Genomic DNA, 20,695 nt, shown 5'->3' on the forward strand with positions numbered 1-20,695 from the left:
TACCTAATAGCCTTGCTCTTATTCACACTTACTCTTAACTTTCTTCTTTAACACACTTTATCAGACTCAGTCACCAGCTTCTGCAGTTTCTCACATGAAACATCCACCAGCGCTGTATCATCAGCGAACGACAACTGACTCACTTCCCTAGCTCTCTCATCCCCAACAGACTGCATACTTGCCTCTCTTTCCAAAACTCGGTATATGTTTGTTTTTAGTTCCGAAATTGAATATCATCTCCTTAGTTTTCTTAATATTAAGCTCCAAAAAATTTTGTTTACTCCAATCAACAAATATTTTACTTGAGTTAAATAGGGTTCATAATTATCACTGACAACTTTTCCTAGGATAACTGTATCGTCGGCATATTTTATAATAGTACAGTCATCAGTTCCACTCCTACAATCATCTGTGTGCAAGGTAAAGAAAACAGGGGACAATACACAACCTTGGGGGGCTCCTGTGATGGTAACTGCCTCATTAGACTTGACATTATTTACATTGGCATATTGAGGTCTCTGCGTTAAAAAGCTAAAAATCCATTTTAAGATGTTTCTATTTACACTAATTTGTAACATTTTGTTAGGCAAAATATGAGGTTGCATTGTGTTAAATGCTGAACTAAAATCGATGAACAGTGCTCTAATATGTGATTTAGTCTTATCTAAGTGCTCGTTAACATCATTTAATAATGTAAGTGTTGCATCCTGTACACTCCTATTATAGCAATAAGCAAACTGCATAGGGTCTTTTAGATTATTTGTTCTTTCACAGATGTAGTTTTTCAATTTACTTTCTAAACATTTCATAATGTTAGATGTCAATACTAAAGGTCTAAAATCTTTGGGATCTTTCGGACAGTTAATTTTGCAATAGGTTTCACTTCCGATTCTTTCCATTTATAAGGCACCACTCCCTGATCTATTGAGTCCTGAAATAATGTGGTCAGTGCAGGTGTCAGTTGTTTAGCACAGCGTTTAAGTACCCTTGCAGGCACCCCGTCAGGCCCTGTAGCTTTACCTGCTCGTATTTTCTGCAGGGACTTCTGCACGTCTTCTTGCCTAATTATAATTCTCTCATCATTGTTAGATTGTATTTCTGTCATTACCTCATTACACGCATCACTGAAATCATGTCTTTCAAATCTCGCAAAAAACGCATTCATTTCATTCACATATATGTTGACATTTTCTGGTTCAGGCATACTCTGTTTCTTCCTGTGCCCGCACAGGGTTTTAAGTCCCTTCCAAGCGTCTTTTATTCTATTTGTTTAAATATGCCTTCAACTTTTTCTTTGTATATTCTTTTAGATTCAGTTATTTTCTTATCTATGTTTCTTTGCAATGTTCTTCTTTCAGCATCACTTCCATTCCGCACAAGTCTATGTTTTCCATTTAGCATTGATTTCACTTCTTTTTTAATCCATGGTTTATTGTTTGGATATATTCTTATTTTCTTGGGTGGGACGATCATATCAAAGCAAAAGTGGAAATATGCATTGAAAGTGTCTAAATTAGTGTTGATGTCGGTCCCATTTTCTCTGAGGACAGACCAGTCAGTCGAGTCAAAACATGCTTGTAGTTGTTCCATGCTGTTATTATCACATTTTCTAATCTCAATGTCTTTCAGTTTCACTCTTTTCAGTAATTGTTTATATGTAGGTACGCAGTATAACATGTTGTGGTCGCCATTTCCAATGTTTGGTCGCTGGAAAACTTTATATCCATCCTTAATATTGCAATACATCTTGTCTAGTGTCGCATTACCTCTAGTGGGACAATTTACTGTTTGTTCATACGTGGGAACTTTTCCTTGAAAATCGCAATGGTTAAAATCTCCTAAAACAATTACTGCACTGTTTGGGCTTTCATTTTCACACTTTGTAACACAGTTTTCTAAAATATCAGCTGCTATAGAATAATCCGCATCCGGGGGTATATACACAAGTACTAAAACTATCTTGTTAAATTCACGGGGCAAATAAAAGGGAAAACAAGTAAACGCTGAGTACACTATGTTATTGTCACAATAGATTTCCTGAACATTAATTTGTGAGCATCATCTCTCATTAATGTAAGCAGCAACCCCACCCCCTCGGTCCTTATCAACACCCTCCCTGTCAGACCGTACCAATACAAATCCGTCAATAGTCACTGTACTGTCCGCATCCCAATATTGCAGCCATATAGGTATATATATATATATATATATATATATATATATATATATATATATATATATATATATATATATATATATATATATATATATATTATTATTATTATTTTTATTATTCATTTTCCTTTGTCGCTGTCTCCCGCGTTTGCGAGGTAGCGCAAGGATACAGACGAAAGAAAATGGCCCAACCCACCCCCATACACATGTATATACATACACGTCCACACACGCAAATATACACACCTATACATCTCAATGTACACATATATATACACACACAGACACGTACATATATACCCATGCACACAATTCACACTGTCAGCCTTTATTCATTCCCATCGCCACCTCGCCACACATGGAATACCATCCCCCTCCCCCTCATGTGTGCGAGGTAGCGCTAGGAAAAGACAACAAAGGCCCCATTCGTTCACACTCAACCTCTAGCTGTCATGCAATAATGCCCGACACCACAGCTCCCTTTCCACATCCAGGCCCCACACAACTTTCCATGGTTTACCCCAGACGTTGCACATGCACTGATTCAATCCACTGACAGCGCGTCAACCCCGGTATACAACATCGATCCAATTCACTCTATTCCTTGCCCGCCTTTCACCCTCCTGCATGTTCAGGCCCCGATCACTCAAAATCTTTTTCACTCCATCGTTCCACCTCCAATTTGGTCTCCCACTTCTCCTCGTTCCCTCCACCTCCGACACATATATCCTCTTGGTCAATCTTTCCTCACTCATTCTCTCCATGTGACCAAACCATTTCAAAACACCGTCTTCTGCTCTCTCAATCACGCTCTTTTTATTTCCAAACATCTCTCTTACCCTTACATTACTTATTTGATCAAACCACCTCACACCACACATTGTCCTCAAACATCTCATTTCCAGCACATCCACCCTCCTGCGAACAACTCTATCCATAGCCCACGACTCGCAACCATACAACATTGTTGGAGCCACTAGTCCTTCAAACATACCCATTTTTGCTTTCCGAGATAATGTTCTCGACTTCCACACATTCTTCAAGGCTCCCAGGATTTTCGCCCCCTACCCCACCCTATGATTCACTTCCGCTTCCATGGTACCATCGGCTGCCAGATCAACTCCCAGATATCTAAAACACTTTACTTCCTCCAGTTTTTCTCCATTCAAACTTGAATCCCAATTGACTTGACCCTCAACACTACTGTACCTAATGACCTTGCTCTTATTCACATTTACTCTTAACTTTCTTCTTTCACACACTTTACTAAACTCAGTCACCAGCTTCTGCAGTTTCTCACATGAATCAGCCACCAGCGCTGTATCATCAGCGAACAACAACTGACTCACTTCATAAGCTCTCTCATCGACAGCAGACTGTCATACGTGCCCCTCTTTCCAAAACTCTTTCATTCACCTCTTTAACAACCCCATCCATAAACAAATTTAATAACCATGGAGACATCACACACTCCAGCCGCAAACCTACATTCACTGAGAAACAACCACCTTCTCCCTACACGTAAACATGCCTTACATCCTCGATGGAGACTTTTCACTGCTTCTAACATATTGCCTCCCACACCACATATTCTTAATACCTTCCACAGAGCATCTCTATCAACTCCATCATATACCTTCTCTAGATCCATAAATGCTACTTAAAAATCAATTTGATTTTCTAAGTATTTCTCACATAGATACTTGAAAACAAACACCTGATCCACACATTCTCTACCAATTCTGAAACCACACTGCTCTTCCCCAATCTGATGCTCTTTAAATGCCTTCACCTTCTCAATCAATTCTCTCCCATATAATTGCCCAGGAATACTCAACAAACTTATACCTCTGTAATTTGAGCATTCACTTTTATCCCCTTTGTCTTTGTACAATGGCACTATTCAAGCATCCACCAATCCTCAGGCACCTAACCATGAGTCATACATACATTAAATAACCATACTAACCAGTCAACAATACAGTCACCCACTATTTTAATAAACTCCACTGCAATAACATCCAAACCCGCTGCCTTGCCGGCTTTAATCTTGTGCGAAGCTCTTACTACCTTTTCTCTGTTTACCTAATGATTCTCCCTAACCTTCTCACTTTGCACACCACATCGACCAAAACAACCTGTATTTGCCACTCTATCATCAAACACGTTCAACTAACCTTCAAAATACTCACTCCATCTCTTTCTCTTATCAACACTACATGTTGTCACCTAACCATTAGGCCACTTCCCTGAAGTTCCTATTTGTTCCCTTGTCTTACGCACTTAATTTACCTCCTTCCAAAATATCTTTTTATTCTCCCTATCATTTAATGGTACTCTCTCACCCCAAATCTCATTTGCCCCTTTTTACACCTCTTGCACCTTTCTCTTGACCTTCTACCTCTTTCTTTTATACATCTCTCAGGCATTTACATTAGTTCTCTTCAAAAATCGTCGAAATGCCTCTCTTCTCTTTCAATGACAATCTTACTTCTACATCCCGCCACTCAATAGCCTTTCTAATCTGCCCAACTCCCACGCTTCTCATGCCAAAAGCATCCTTTGTGCAAGGCATCAGTGCTTCCCTAAATACATCCCATTCCTCCACCATTCATCTTACGTCCTTTGTTCTCATCTTTTTCCATTCTCTTTTCAGACTCTCATGTTTTTTTCTCAAAGAAGTGTCCTTCCCAATCTAGCTTACGCTCACCAATCTCTTCATCCCATCATTTTCTCTTCTTTTCTGAGCACCTCGAAGATTCTTCACGTTCGCGTCCACAAAGTAATGATCAGACACCCTCTACTGGCATCTCTCAGTACATCAACATCTAAAAGTATCTCTTCCGCCCGCCTATCAATTAACACGTAATCCAATAACGCTCTCTGGCCATCTCTCCTACTTACATACATGTACTTAGGTACATCTCTCTTTTAAACCATTATTCCTAATCAACAGTCCTTTTCCAGCACAAAAATCTACAAGCACTTTCCCATTTCCATTTACAACATTAAGCACCCTATGTACTCCAGCTATATTCTCGACTGCCACATTACTCATATATATGCATATATATATATATATATATATATATATATATATATATATATATATATATATATATATATATATATATATATATATATATATATATATATATATATATATATATATTTTTTTTTTTTTTTTTTTTTCTTTTATACTTTGTCGCTGTCTCCCGCGTTTGCGAGGTAGCGCAAGGAAACAGACGAAAGAAATGGCCCAACCCCCCCCATACACACGTACATACACACGTCCACACACGCAAATATACATACCTACAGAGCTTTCCATGGTTTACCCCAGACGCTTCACATGCCTTGATTCAATCCACTGACAGCACGTCAACCCCGGTATACCACATCGCTCCAATTCACTCTATTCCTTGCCCTCCTTTCACCCTCCTGCATGTTCAGGCCCCGATCACACAAAATCTTTTTCACTCCATCTTTCCACCTCCAATTTGGTCTCCCTCTTCTCGTTCCCTCCACCTCAGACACATATATCCTCTTGGTCAATCTTTCCTCACTCATTCTCTCCATGTGCCAAAACCACTTCAAAAAACCCTCTTCTGCTCTCTCAACCATGCTCTTTTTATTTCCACACATCTCTCTTACCCTTACGTTACTCACTCGATCAAACCACCTCACACCACACATTGTCCTCAAACATCTCATTTCCAGCACATCCATCCTCCTGCGCACAACTCTATCCATAGCCCACGCCTCGCAACCATACAACATTGTTGGAACCACTATTCCTTCAAACATACCCATTTTTGCTTTCCGAGATAATGTTCTCGACTTCCACACATTCTTCAAGGCCCCCAGAATTTTCGCCCCCTCCCCCACCCTATGATCCACTTCCGCTTCCATGGTTCCATCCGCTGCCAGATCCATTCCCAGATATATATATATATATATATATATATATATATATATATATATATATATATATATATATATATATATATATATATATATATATATATATCTATGTTTAGATATATATATATATATATATATATATATATATATATATATTTTTTTTTTTTTTTTTTTTTTATACTTTGTCGCTGTCTCCCGCGTTTGCGAGGTAGCGCAAGGAAACAGACGAAAGAAATGGCCCAACCCCCCCCCCCATACACATGTACATACACACGTCCACACACGCAAATATACATACCTACACAGCTTTCCATGGTTTACCCCAGACGCTTCACATGCCTTGATTCAATCCACTGACAGCACGTCAAACCCTGTATACCACATCGCTCCAATTCACTCTATTCCTTGCCCTCCTTTCACCCTCCTGCATGTTCAGGCCCCGATCACACAAAATCTTTTTCACTCCATCTTTCCACCTCCAATTTGGTCTCCCTCTTCTCCTCGTTCCCTCCACCTCCGACACATATATCCTCTTGGTCAATCTTTCCTCACTCATTCTCTCCATGTGCCCAAACCATTTCAAAACACCCTCTTCTGCTCTCTCAACCACGCTCTTTTTATTTCCACACATCTCTCTTACCCTTACGTTACTTACTCGATCAAACCACCTCACACCACACATTGTCCTCAAACATCTCATTTCCAGCACATCCATCCTCCTGCGCACAACTCTATCCATAGCCCACGCCTCGCAACCATACAACATTGGTGGAACCACTATTCCTTCAAACATACCCATTTTTGCTTTCCGAGATAATGTTCTCGACTTCCACACATTTTTCAAGGCTCCCAAAATTTTCGCCCCCTCCCCCACCCTATGATCCACTTCCGCTTCCATGGTTCCATCCGCTGACAGATCCACTCCCAGATATCTAAAACACTTCACTTCCTCCAGTTTTTCTCCATTCAAACTCACCTCCCAATTGACTTGACCCTCAACCCTACTGTACCTAATAACCTTGCTCTTATTCACATTTACTCTTAACTTTCTTCTTCCACACACTTTACCAAACTCAGTCACCAGCTTCTGCAGTTTCTCACATGAATCAGCCACCAGCGCTGTATCATCAGCGAACAACAACTGACTCACTTCCCAAGCTCTCTCATCCCCAACAGACTTCATACTTGCCCCTCTTTCCAGGACTCTTGCATTTACCTCCCTAACAACCCCATCCATAAACAAATTAAACAACCATGGAGACATCACACACCCCTGCCGCAAACCTACATTCACTGAGAACCAATCACTTTCCTCTCTTCCTACACGTACACATGCCTTACATCCTCGATAAAAACTTTTCACTGCTTCTAACAACTTGCCTCCCACACCATATATTCTTAATACCTTCCACAGAGCATCTCTATCAACTCTATCATATGCCTTCTCCAGATCCATAAATGCTACATACAAATCCATTTGCTTTTCTAAGTATTTCTCACATACATTCTTCAAAGCAAACACCTGATCCACACATCCACACATATATATATACCGGGGGATAGGGGAGAAAGAATACTTCCCACGTATTCCCTGCGTGTCGTAGAAGGCGAGTAAAAGGGGAGGGAGCTGAGGGGGTCTGGAAATCCTCCCCTCTCTTTTTTTTTAATTTTCCAAAAGAAAGAACAGAGAAGGGGACCAGGTGAGGATATTCCCTCAGAGGCCCAGTCCTCTGTTCTTAACGCTACCTCGCCAACGCGGGAAATGGCGAATAGTATATATATATATATATATATATATATATATATATATATATATATATATATATATATATATATATATATATATATATATATATATATATATATATATATATATATATATATATATATATATAAACCATGCAAAGTGTGTGGGGCCTGGATGTGGAAAGGGAGCTGTGGTTTCGGTGCATTATTACATGACAGCTAGAGACTGAGTGTGAACGAATGAGGCCTTTGGTGTCTTTCCTAGCGCTACCTCGCACACATGAGGGGGGAGGGGGTTGTTATTCCATGTGTGGCGAGGTGGCGATGGGAATGAATAAAGGCAGACAGTATGAATTGTGTACATGTGTATATATGTATATGTCTGTGAGTGTATATTTATGTGTACATTGAGATGTATAGGTATGTATATTTTGCATGTGTGGACATGTATGTATATACATGTGTATGTGGGCGGGTTGGGCCATTCTTTCGTCTGTTTCCTTGCGCTACCTCGCTAACGCGGGAGACAGCGACAAAGCAAAATAAATAAATAAATAATATATATATATATATATATATATATATATATATATATATATATATATATATATATAAATATATATATATGGATATATATATATTAAAAAAAATAAAAAAAATAATATATATATATATATATATATATATATATATATATATATATATTTTTTTTTTTATTTTTCTTTGTCGCTGTCTCCTGCGTTTGCGAGGTAGCGCAAGGAAACAGACGAAAGAAATGGCCCAACCCACCCCCATACACCTGTATATATATACACGTCCACACACGCAAATATACATACCTATACATCTCAATGTACACATATATATACACACACAGGCACATACATATATACTCATGCACACAATTCACACTGTCTGCCTTCATTCATTCCCATCACCACCTCGCCAAACATGGAATACCATCCTCCTCCCCCCTCATGTGTGCGAGGTAGCGCTAGGAAAAGACAACAAAGAAACCATTCGTTCACACTCAGTCTCTAGCTGTCATGCAATAATGGCCGAAACCACAGCTCCCTTTCCACATCCAGGTCCCACACAACTTTCCATTGTTTACCCCAGACGCTTCACATGCCCTGATTCAATCCACTGACAGCACGTCAATCCCGGTATACCACATCGATCCAATTCACTCTATTCCTTGCCCGCCTTTCACCCTCCTACATGTTCAGGCTCCCATCACTGAAAATCTTTTTCACTCGATCTTTCCACCTCCAATTTGGTCTCCTACTTCTCTTCGTTCCCTCCAACTCTGACACATATATCCTCTTTTTCAATCTTTCCTCATTCATTCTCTCCATGTGACCAAACCATTTCAAAACACCCTCTTCTGCTCTCTCAGCCAAATTCTTTTTATTACCACACATCTCTCTTACCCTGTTATTACTTACTCCATCAAACCACATCACACCACATATTGTCCTCAAACATCCCATTTCACACACATTCACCCTCCTGCGCACAACTCTATCCGTAGCCCAATCTCGCAACCATACAATATTGTTGGAACCACTATTCCTTTAAACATACCCATTTTTGCTTTCCGAGATAATGTTTTCGACTTCCACACACTTTTTAACGCTACCAGAATTTTAGCCCCTCCCCCACCCTATGATTCACTTCCGCTTCCATGGTTCCATCCGCTGCCAGATCCATTCCCAGATATCTAAAACACCTCACTTCCTCCAGTTTTTTTGTATTCAAACATACCTCCCAATTGCCTTGACCCTCAACCCTACTCTAGCTAATAACCTTGCTCATATTCACATTTACTCTAAACTTTCTTCTCTGACACACTTTACCAAACTCAGTCACTATCTTCTGCAGTTACTCACATCAATCAGCCACCAGCGCTGTATCATCAGCAAACAATAACTGACTCACTTCCCACGCTCTCTCATCCACAACAGACTGTATACTTGCCCTTCTTTCCAAAACTCTTGCATTCACCTCCCTAACAACCCCATCCATAAACAAATTACACAATCATTGACATCACACACCCCTGCCGCAAACCTATATTCACTGAGAACCAATCACTTTTCTCTCTTCCTACACGTACACATGCCTTACATCCTCGAGAAAAACTTTTCACTGCTTCTAACAACTTGCCTCCCACACCATATATTCTTAATACCTTCCACAGAGCATCTCTATCAACTCTAACATGTGCCTTCTCCAGATCCTTAAATGCTAAATACAAATCCATTTGCTCTTTTAAGTATTTTTCACATACATTCTTCAAAGGAAATACCTGATCCACACATCCTCTACCACTTCTGAACTCACACTGCTCTTCCCCAATCTGATGCTCTGTACATGCCTTTACCCTCTCAATCAATACCCTCCCATATAATTTACCAGGAATATTCAACAAACTTACACCTCTGTAATTTGAGCACTCACCTTTTTTCCCTTTGCCTTTGTACAATGGCACTATGTGGGCGTTCCGCCAATCCTCAGGCACCACAAGATGAGTCATACATATATTAAATAACCTTACCAACCAGTCAACAATACAGTCACCCCTTTTTTTTGATAAATTCCACAGCAATACCATCCAACCCCGCTGCCTTGCCGGCTTTCATATTCCGCAAAGCTTTTACTACCTCTTCTCTGTTTACGAAATCATTTTCCCGAACTCTCTTACTTTGCACACCACCTCGACCAAAACGCCCTATATCTGCCTCTCTATCATCAAAACATTCAAGAAACCTTCAAAATACTCACTCCATCTCCTTGTCACATCACCATTACTTGTTATCACCTCCCCATTAGCCCCCTTCACTGAGGTTCCCATTTGTTCCTTTGTCCTCCGCACTTTATTTACCTCCTTCCAAAACATGTTTTTATTCTCCCTAGAATTTAATGATACACTCTCACCCCAACTCTCATTTGCCCTCTTTTTCACCTCTTGCCCCTTTCTCTCTACCTCCTGTCTCTTTGTTTTATACATCTCCCACTTATTTGCATTATTTCCCTGTAAAAATAGTCCAAATGCCTCTCTCGTGTCTTTCACTAATACTCTTACTTCTTCATCCCACCATTCGCTACCTTTTCTAATCTGCCCACCTCCCACGTTTCTCATACCACAAGCATCTTTTGCGCAAACCATCACTGCTTCCATAAATATATCCCTTTCCTTCCCCATTCCCCTTACCTTTTTTCTTCTCACCTTTTTCCATTCTGTACTCAGTCTCTCCTGGTACTTCCTCACACAAGTCTCCTTCCCAAGCTCACTGACTCTCAACACTCTCTTCATCCCTACATTCTCCTCTCTTTTCTGAAAACCTCTACAAATCTTCACCTTCGCCTCCCCAAGATAGTGATCAGACATCCCTCCAGTTGCACCTGTCAGCATATTAACATCCACAAATCTCCCTTTCGCACGCCTGTCAATTAACACGTAATCCAATAACAATCTCTGGCCATTTCTCCTACTTACATACATATATTTATATGTATATCTCTCTTTTTAAACCATGTATTCCCAATCACCAGTCCTTTTTCAGCACATAAATCTACAAGCTCTTAAATATTTCCATTTGCAACACTGAACAACCCATGTATACCAGTTATTCCCACAACTGCCACATTGCTCACATTTGCATTCAAATCACCCATCACTATAACCCTGTGTCGTGCATCAAAACTACTAACACACTCATTCAGCTGCTCCCAAAACGCTTGCCTCTCATAATCTTTCTTCTCATGCCCAGGTGCATATGCACAAATATTCACCGATCTCTCTCCATCAACTTTCAGTTTTACCCATATCAATCTAGAGTTTACTTTCTTACACTCTATCACATACTCCCACAACTACTTTTTCAAGAGTAGGGCCGCTCCTTCCCTTGCTCCTGTCCTCTCACTAACCCCTGAGTTTACTCCCAAGACATTTCCAAACCACTCTTCCCCTTTACCCTTGAGCTTCGTTTCACTCAGAGCCAAAACATCCAGGTTTCTATCCTCAAACATACTACCTATCTCTCCTTTTTTCTCATCTAGGTTACATCCACACACATTTAGACACCCCAATTTGAGCCTTCGAGGAGGACGAGCACTCCCCGCGTGAGTCCTTCTGTTTCTACTTTTTTTTTTTTTTTTTTTTTATACTTTGTCGCTGTCTCCCGCGTTTGCGAGGTAGCGCAAGGAAACAGACGAAAGAAATGGCCCCCCCCCCCCATACACATGTACATACACACGTCCACACACGCAAATATACATACCTACACAGCTTTCCATGGTTTACCCCAGACGCTTCACATGCCTTGCTTCAATCCACTGACAGCACGTCAACCCCTGTATACCACATGACTCCAATTCACTCTATTTCTTGCCCTCCTTTCACCCTCCTGCATGTTCAGACCCCGATCACACAAAATCTTTTTCACTCCATCTTTCCACCTCCAATTTGGTCTCCCTCTTCTCCTCGTTCCCTCCACCTCCGACACATATATCCTCTTGGTCAATCTCTCCTCACTCATTCTCTCCATGTGCCCAAACCATTTCAAAACACCCTCTTCTGCTCTCTCAACCACGCTCTTTTTATTTCCACACATCTCTCTTACCCTTACGTTACTTACTCGATCAAACCACCTCACACCAAATATTGTCCTCAAACATCTCATTTCCAGCACATCCATCCTCCTGCGCACATCTCTATCCATAGCCCACGCCTCGCAACCATACAACATTGTTGGAACCACTATTCCCTCAAACATACCCATTTTTGCTTTCCGAGATAATGTTCTCGACTTCCACACATTTTTCAAGGCTCCCAAAATTTTCGCCCCCTCCCCCACCCTATGATCCACTTCCGCTTCCATGGTTCCATCCGCTGCCAGATCCACTCCCAGATATCTAAAACACTTCACTTCCTCCAGTTTTTCTCCTTTCAAACTCACCTCCCAATTGACTTGACCCTCACCCCTACTGTACCTAATAACCTTGCTCTTATTCACATTTACTCTCAACTTTCTTCTTCCACACACTTTACCAAACTCAGTCACCAGCTTCTGCAGTTTCTCACATGAATCAGCCACCAGCGCTGTATCATCAGCGAACAACAACTGACTCACTTCCCAAGCTCTCTCATCCCCAACAGACTTCATACTTGCCCCTCTTTCCAGGACTCTTGCATTTACCTCCCTTACAACCCCATCCATAAACAAATTAAACAACCATGGAGACATCACACACCCCTGGCGCAAACCTACATTCACTGAGAACCAATCACTTTCCTCTCTTCCTACACGTACACATGCCTTACATCCTCGATAAAAACTTTTCACTGCTTCTAACAACTTGCCTCCCACACCATATGTTCTTAATACCTTCCACAGAGCATCTCTATCAACTCTATCATATGCCTTCTCCAGATCCATAAGTGCTACATACAAATCCATTTGCTTTTCTAAGTATTTCTCACATACATTCTTCAAAGCAAACACCTGATCCACACATCCTCTACCACTTCTGAAACCGCACTGCTCTTCCCCAATCTGATGCTCTGTACATGCCTTCACCCTCTCAATCAATACCCTCCCATATAATTTACCAGGAATACTCAACAAACTTATACCTCTGTAATTTGAGCACTCACTCTTATCCCCTTTGCCTTTGTACAATGGCACTATGCACGCATTCCGCCAATCCTCAGGCACCTCACCATGAGTCATACATACATTAAATAACCTTACCAACCAGTCAACAATACAGTCACCCCCTTTCTTAATAAATTCCACTGCGATACCATCCAAACCTGCTGCCTTGCCGGCTTTCATCTTCCGCAAAGCTTTTACTACCTCTTCTCTGTTTAGAAAGTTAAAATACAAGGAGGGCAGAGTTTCTCGCCCCCCGCTTCCGTCCCCTTTAGTCGCATCCTACGACATGTGAGGAATGCGTGGGAAGTATTCTTTCTCCCCTATCCCCAGATATATATATATATATATATATATATATATATATATATATATATATATATATATATATATATATATATATATATCTATATTTTTTTTTTTTTTTTTTTTGCTTTGTCTCTGTTTCCCGCGTTTGCGAGGTAGCGCAAAGAAATAGACGAAAGAAATGGCCGAACCCACCCCCATACACATGTATATACATACGTCCACACACGCAAATATACATACCTACACAGCTTTCCATGGTTTACCCCAGACGCTTCACATGCTCTGATTCAATCCACTGACAGCACGTCAACCCCGGTATACCACATCGATCCAATTCACTCTATTCCTTGCCCGCCTTTCACCCTCCTGCATGTTCAGGCCCCGATCACTGAAAATCTTTTTCACTCGATATTTCCACCTACAATTTGGTCTCCCACTTCTCTTCGTTCCCTCCACCTCTGACACATATATCCTCTTTTTCAATCTTTCCTCATTCATTCTCTTCATGTGACCAAACCCTTTCACAACACCCTCTTCTGCTCTCTCAGCCACATTCTTTTTATTACCACACATCTCTCTTACCCTGTTATTACTTACTCCATCAAACCACCTCACACCACATTGCCCTCAAACATCTCATTTCCAGCACATCCATCCTCCTGCGCACAACTCTATCCATAGCCCACGCCTCGCAACCATACAACATTCTTGGAACCACTATTCCTTCAAACATACCCATTTTTGCTTTCCGAGATAATGTTCTCGACTTCCATACATTCTTCAAGGCTCCCAGGATTTTCGCCCCCTCCCCCACCCTATGATCCACTTCCGCTTCCATGGTTCCATCCGCTGCCAGTTCCACTCCCAGATATCTAAAACACTTCACTTCCTCCAGTTTTTCTCCATTCAAACTTACCTCCCAATTGACTTGACCCTCAACCCTCCTGTACCTAATTACCTTGCTCTTATTCACATTTACTCTTAACTTTCTTCTTTCACACACTTTACCAAACTCAGTCACCAGCTTCTGCAATTTCTCACATGAATCAGCCACCAGCGTTGTATCATCAGCGAACAACAACAACTGGGTTATTTGAATGCAAAGGTGAGTAATATGGCAGTTGAGGGAATAATTGGTATACATGGGGTGTTCAGTGTTGTAAATGAAAATGGTGAAGAGCTTGTAGATTTATGTGCTGAAAAAGGACTGGTTATTGGGAATCCCTGGTTTAAAAAGCGAGATATACATAAGTATACGTATATAAGTAGGAGAGATGGCCAGAGAGCGTTATTGGATTACGTGTTAATATATATATATACGCATATATATATATATATATATATATATATATATATATATATATATATATATATATATATATATATATATATATATATATATATATATATATATATATATATATATATATATATATATATATATATATATATATATATATATATATATATATATATATATATATGTATATATATATATATATATATATATATATATATATATATATATATATATATATATATATATATATATATATATATATATATATATATATATATATATATATATATATATATATATATATATATATATATATATATATATATATATATATATTAAATCATTTATTTTGCTTTGTCGATGTCTCCCGCATTTGCGATTTTGCGCAAGGAAACAGACGAAAGAATTGCCCAAACCACCCATGTATATACATACACCTCCACACGCTAATATACATAACTATACATATCTACGTATACATATATAGACATACAAAACATATACATATATACGCATGTATATATTTTATACTGGCTTTTTTTAATCTTTCCCATCACCACCCCGCCATACATGAAATAAAAACCTCCTCCTCCTTCATGTGTGCGAGGTAGCGCTAGGAAAAGACAACAAAGGCCACATTCGTTCACACTCAATCTCTTGCTGTCATGTAATAATGCAACGAAACCACAGCTCCCTTTCCACATCCAGATCCCACAGAAGTTTCCATGGTTTACGTTGGACGCTTCATATGCCCGGGGTCAATCCATTGACAGCACGTCGACCCCGGTATACCACATTGTTCCAATTCACTCTACTTCTTGCATGCCTTTAACCCTTCTGCATGTTATGACCCGGATCACTCAAACTGTTTTTCACATCATCGTTCCACCTCCAATTTGATCTCCCACTTCTCCTCGTTCCCTCCACGTCTGACACATATATCCTCTTAGCAATCTTTCCTAACTCATTCTCTCCATGTGACCAAGCCATTTCAAAACACCCTCTTTTGCTATCTCAACCACACTCTTTTTATTACCACACATCTCTCCTACCCTATTATTACTTACTCGATCAAAGCACCTCACACCACATATTGTCCTCAAACATCTCATTTCCAGCATATCCACCCTCCTCCGCACAACTCTATCTATAGCCCACGCCTCGAAACCATGTAATATTGTTAGAACCACTAGTCCTTCAAACATACCCATTTTTGTTTTCCAAAAAAATGTTCTCGACTTCCACACACTCTTCAATGCTTCCAAACTTTCGCCCCCTCTCTCACCCAATGTTTCACTTCCACTTCCATGGTTCCATGCGCTGCCAAATACTTTCCCAGATATCTAAAACACTTCACTTCCTCCAGGTTTTCTCCATTAAAACTTTACTCCCAATTGACTTGTCCTTCAACCCTACTGTACCTAATAACCTTGCTCTTATTAACATTTACTCTAAGCTTTCTTCTTTCACACACTTTACCAAACTCAGTCAAAAGCTTCTGCAGTTTCTCACACGAATCAGCCATCGGCGCAGTATCATCAGCGAACCACAACTGACTCACTTCCTAAGCTCTCTTATCCATAGCAGACTGCATACTTGCCCCTCTTTCCAAAACTCTTTCATTCACCTCTTTAACAACCACATCCATAAAGAAATTTAACAACCAACGAGATATCGCAACCCCCTGCCGCAAACCTACATTCACTGAGAACCAATCACTTTCTCCCTACACGTGCATATGCCTTACATCCTCGATAGAAACTTTTCACTGCTTCTAACAACTTCCCTCCCGCACCATATATTCTTAATATATTCCACAGAGAATCGCTATCAACTCTATCATATGCCTTCTCTAGACCCATAAATTCTACTTACAAATCCATTTTATTTTCTAAGTATTTCTCACATATATTCTTGAAAGCAAACACCAGATCCGAACATTCTCTACCAATTCTGAAACCACACTGCGCTTCCCAAATCTGATGCTCTGTACATGTCTTCACCATCTCAATCAATTCCCTCCCATATAATTTCCCAGGAATACTCAACAAACTTATAGCTCTGTAATGTGTGCATTCACTTTTATCCCCTTTGTCATAGTACAATGGCACTATGCAAGCATTCCACCAATCCTCAGGCACCTCACCATGAGTCATACATACATCAAATAACCTTACCAACCAGTCATCAATACAGTCACCCACTTTTTTTTTTATCAAACTCCACTGCAATACCATCTAAACTCGTTGCCTTACCGGCTTTAACCTTCTGCGAAGCTCTTACCACCTTTTTTCTGTTTACCAAATCATTCTCCCTAACCCTCTCACTTTGCGCACCACCTGGACCAAAACAACCTATATGTGCCACTCTATCATCAAAAACGTTCAATAAACCTTCAAAATACTCAATCCATCTTCTTCTCCCATCACGATCACTTGTTATCACCTAACCATTAGCCCACTTCACTGAAGTTCTTGTTTGTTCCTTGTTTTACGCACTTTATTTACCTCCTTCCAAAACATCTTTTTATTCTCCCTAAAATCTAATGGTGCTCTCTCACCCCAACTCTCATTTCCCCCTTTTTACAACTCTTGCACCTTTCTCTTGACCTTTTGCCTCTTTTTTAATACATCTCTCAGTCATTTGCATTAGCTCCCTGCAAAAATCGTCGAAATGTCACTCTCTTCTCTTTAACTAATAATCTTACATCTACATCCTGCCACTCAATATCCTTTCTAATCCGCCCACCTCCCACGCTTCTTATGCCACAAGCATCTTTTGTGCAAATCATCAGTGCTTCCGGAAATACATCCCATTCCTCCACCATTCATCTTACGTCCTTTATTCTCATCTTTTTCCATTCACTACTCAGTCTCCCATGGTCTTTTCTTACACACGTGTCCTTCCCAAGCTAACTTACTCTCACCAATCTCTTCATCCCAACATTTTCTCTTCTTTTCTGAACACCTCTACAATTATTCTCCTTCTCCTCCACAAAGTAATGATCACATATCCCTCAACTTGCACCTCTCAGTACGTTAACATCCAAATGTCTCTCTTTCGCGCGCCTATCAATTAACACGTAATCCAATAACGCTCTCTGGCCATCTCTCCTACTTACATACACATACTTATGAACATCTCTCTTTTTAACCAGGTATTCCCAATCCCCAGTCCTTTTTCAGCACATAAATCTACAAGCCCTTCATCATTTCCATTTACAACATTGAGCACCCTATGTACCCCAGTTATTCCCTCGACTGCCACGTTACTTACCTTTGCATTCAAATCACCGATCACAACATATATATATATATATATATATATATATATATATATATATATATATATATATATACATATTTTTTTTTATTATAATTTGTCGCTGTCTCCCGCGTTTGCGAGGTAGCGCAAGGAAACAGGCGAAAGAAATGGCCCAACCCACCCCCCATACACATGTATATACATACGTCCACACACGCAAATATACATACCTACACAGCTTTCCATGGTTTACCCCAGACGCTTCACATGCCTTGATTCAATCCACTGACAACACGTCAACCCCGGTATACCACATCGCTCCAATTCACTCTATTCCTTGCCCTCCTTTCACCCTCCTGCATGTTCAGGCCCCGATCACAGAAAATCTTTTTCACTCCATCTTTCCACCTCCAATTTGGTCTCCCTCTTCTCCTCGTTCCCTCCACCTCCGACACATATATCCTCTTGGTCAATCTTTCCTCACTCATTCTCTCCATGTGCCCAAACCACTTCAAAACACCCTCTTCTGCTCTCTCAACCACGCTCTTTTTATTTCCACACATCTCTCTTACCCTTACGTTACTCACTCGATAAAACCACCTCACACCACACATTGTCCTCAAACATCTCATTTCCAGCACATCCATCCTCCTGCGCACAACTCTACCCATAGCCCACGCCTCGCAACCAAACAACATTGTTGGAACCACTATTCCTTCAAACATACCCATTTTTGCTTTCCGAGATAATGTTCTCGACTTCCACACATTCTTCAAGGCCCCCAGAATTTTCGCCCCCTCCCCCACCCTATGATCCACTTCCGCTTCCATGGTTCCATCCGCTGCCAGATCCACTCCCAGATATCTAAAACACTTCACTTCCTCCAGTTTTTCTCCATTCAAACTCACCTCCCAATTTACTTGACCCTCAACCCTACTGTACCTAATAACCTTGCTCTTATTCACATTTACTCTTAACTTTCTTCTTGCACACACTTTACCAAACTCAGTCACCAGCTTCTGCAGTTTCTCACATGAATCAGCCACCAGCGCTGTATCATCAGCGAACAACAACTGACTCACTTCCCAAGCTCTCTCATCCCCAACAGACTTCATACTTGCCCCTCTTTCCAAAACTCTTGCATTTACCTCCCTAACAACCCCATCCATAAACAAATTAAACAACCATGGAGACATCACACACCCCTGCCGTAAACCTACATTCACTGAGAACCAATCACTTTCCTCTCTTCCTACACGTACACATGCCTTACATCCTCGATAAAAACTTTTCACTGCTTCTAACAACTTTCCTCCCACACCATATATTCTTAATACCTTCCACAGAGCATCTCTATCAACTCTATCATATGCCTTCTCCAGATCCATAAATGCTACATACAAATCCATTTGCTTTTCTAAGTATTTCTCACATACATTCTTCAAAGCAAACACCTGATCCACACATCCTCTACCACTTCTGAAACCACACTGCTCTTCCCCAATCTGATGCTCTGTACATGCCCTCACCCTCTCAATCAATACCCTCCCATATAATTTACCAGGAATACTCAACAAACTTATACCTCTGTAATTTGAGCACTCACTCTTATCCCCTTTGCCTTTGTACAATGGCACTATGCACGCATTCCGCCAATCCTCAATATATATATATATATATATATATATATATATATATATATATATATATATATATATATTATATATATATATATATATATATATATATATATATATATATATATATATATACATATATATATTCATTTATTTTGCTTTGTCGCTGTCTCCCGCGTTTGCGAGGTAGCGCAAGGAAAAGGACGAAAGAATGGACCGACCCACCCACCTACAACTGTATATCCACACACGTCCACACTCAAATATACATACCTATACATATCTACGTATACATATATAAACATACAGAACATATACATATATACATATATACTAAATTCATACTGGCTGCCTTTATTCAACCAATCGCAACCCTACCACACATGAAACAGAAACCCCCTCCCCCTTCAAGTTTGCGAGGTAGCGCTAGGAAAAGACAACAAAGGCCACATTCGTTCACACTCAGTCTGTAGCTGTCATGTAATAATGCGAGGAAACCACAGCTCCCTTTCCACATCCAGGCCCCACAGAACTTTTCTTGGTTTACGGCAGAGGCTTCACATGCCCTGCTTCAATCCATTGACAGCACGTCGACCCCGGTATACCACATTGTTTCATTTCACTCTATTTCTTGCACGCCTTTCACAACCCCGCATTTTAAGGTCCAAACCACTCAAACT

This window comes from Panulirus ornatus, chromosome 19 (assembly GCF_036320965.1).
Source record: "Panulirus ornatus isolate Po-2019 chromosome 19, ASM3632096v1, whole genome shotgun sequence".
Taxonomy (NCBI): Eukaryota; Metazoa; Arthropoda; class Malacostraca; order Decapoda; family Palinuridae; genus Panulirus; species Panulirus ornatus.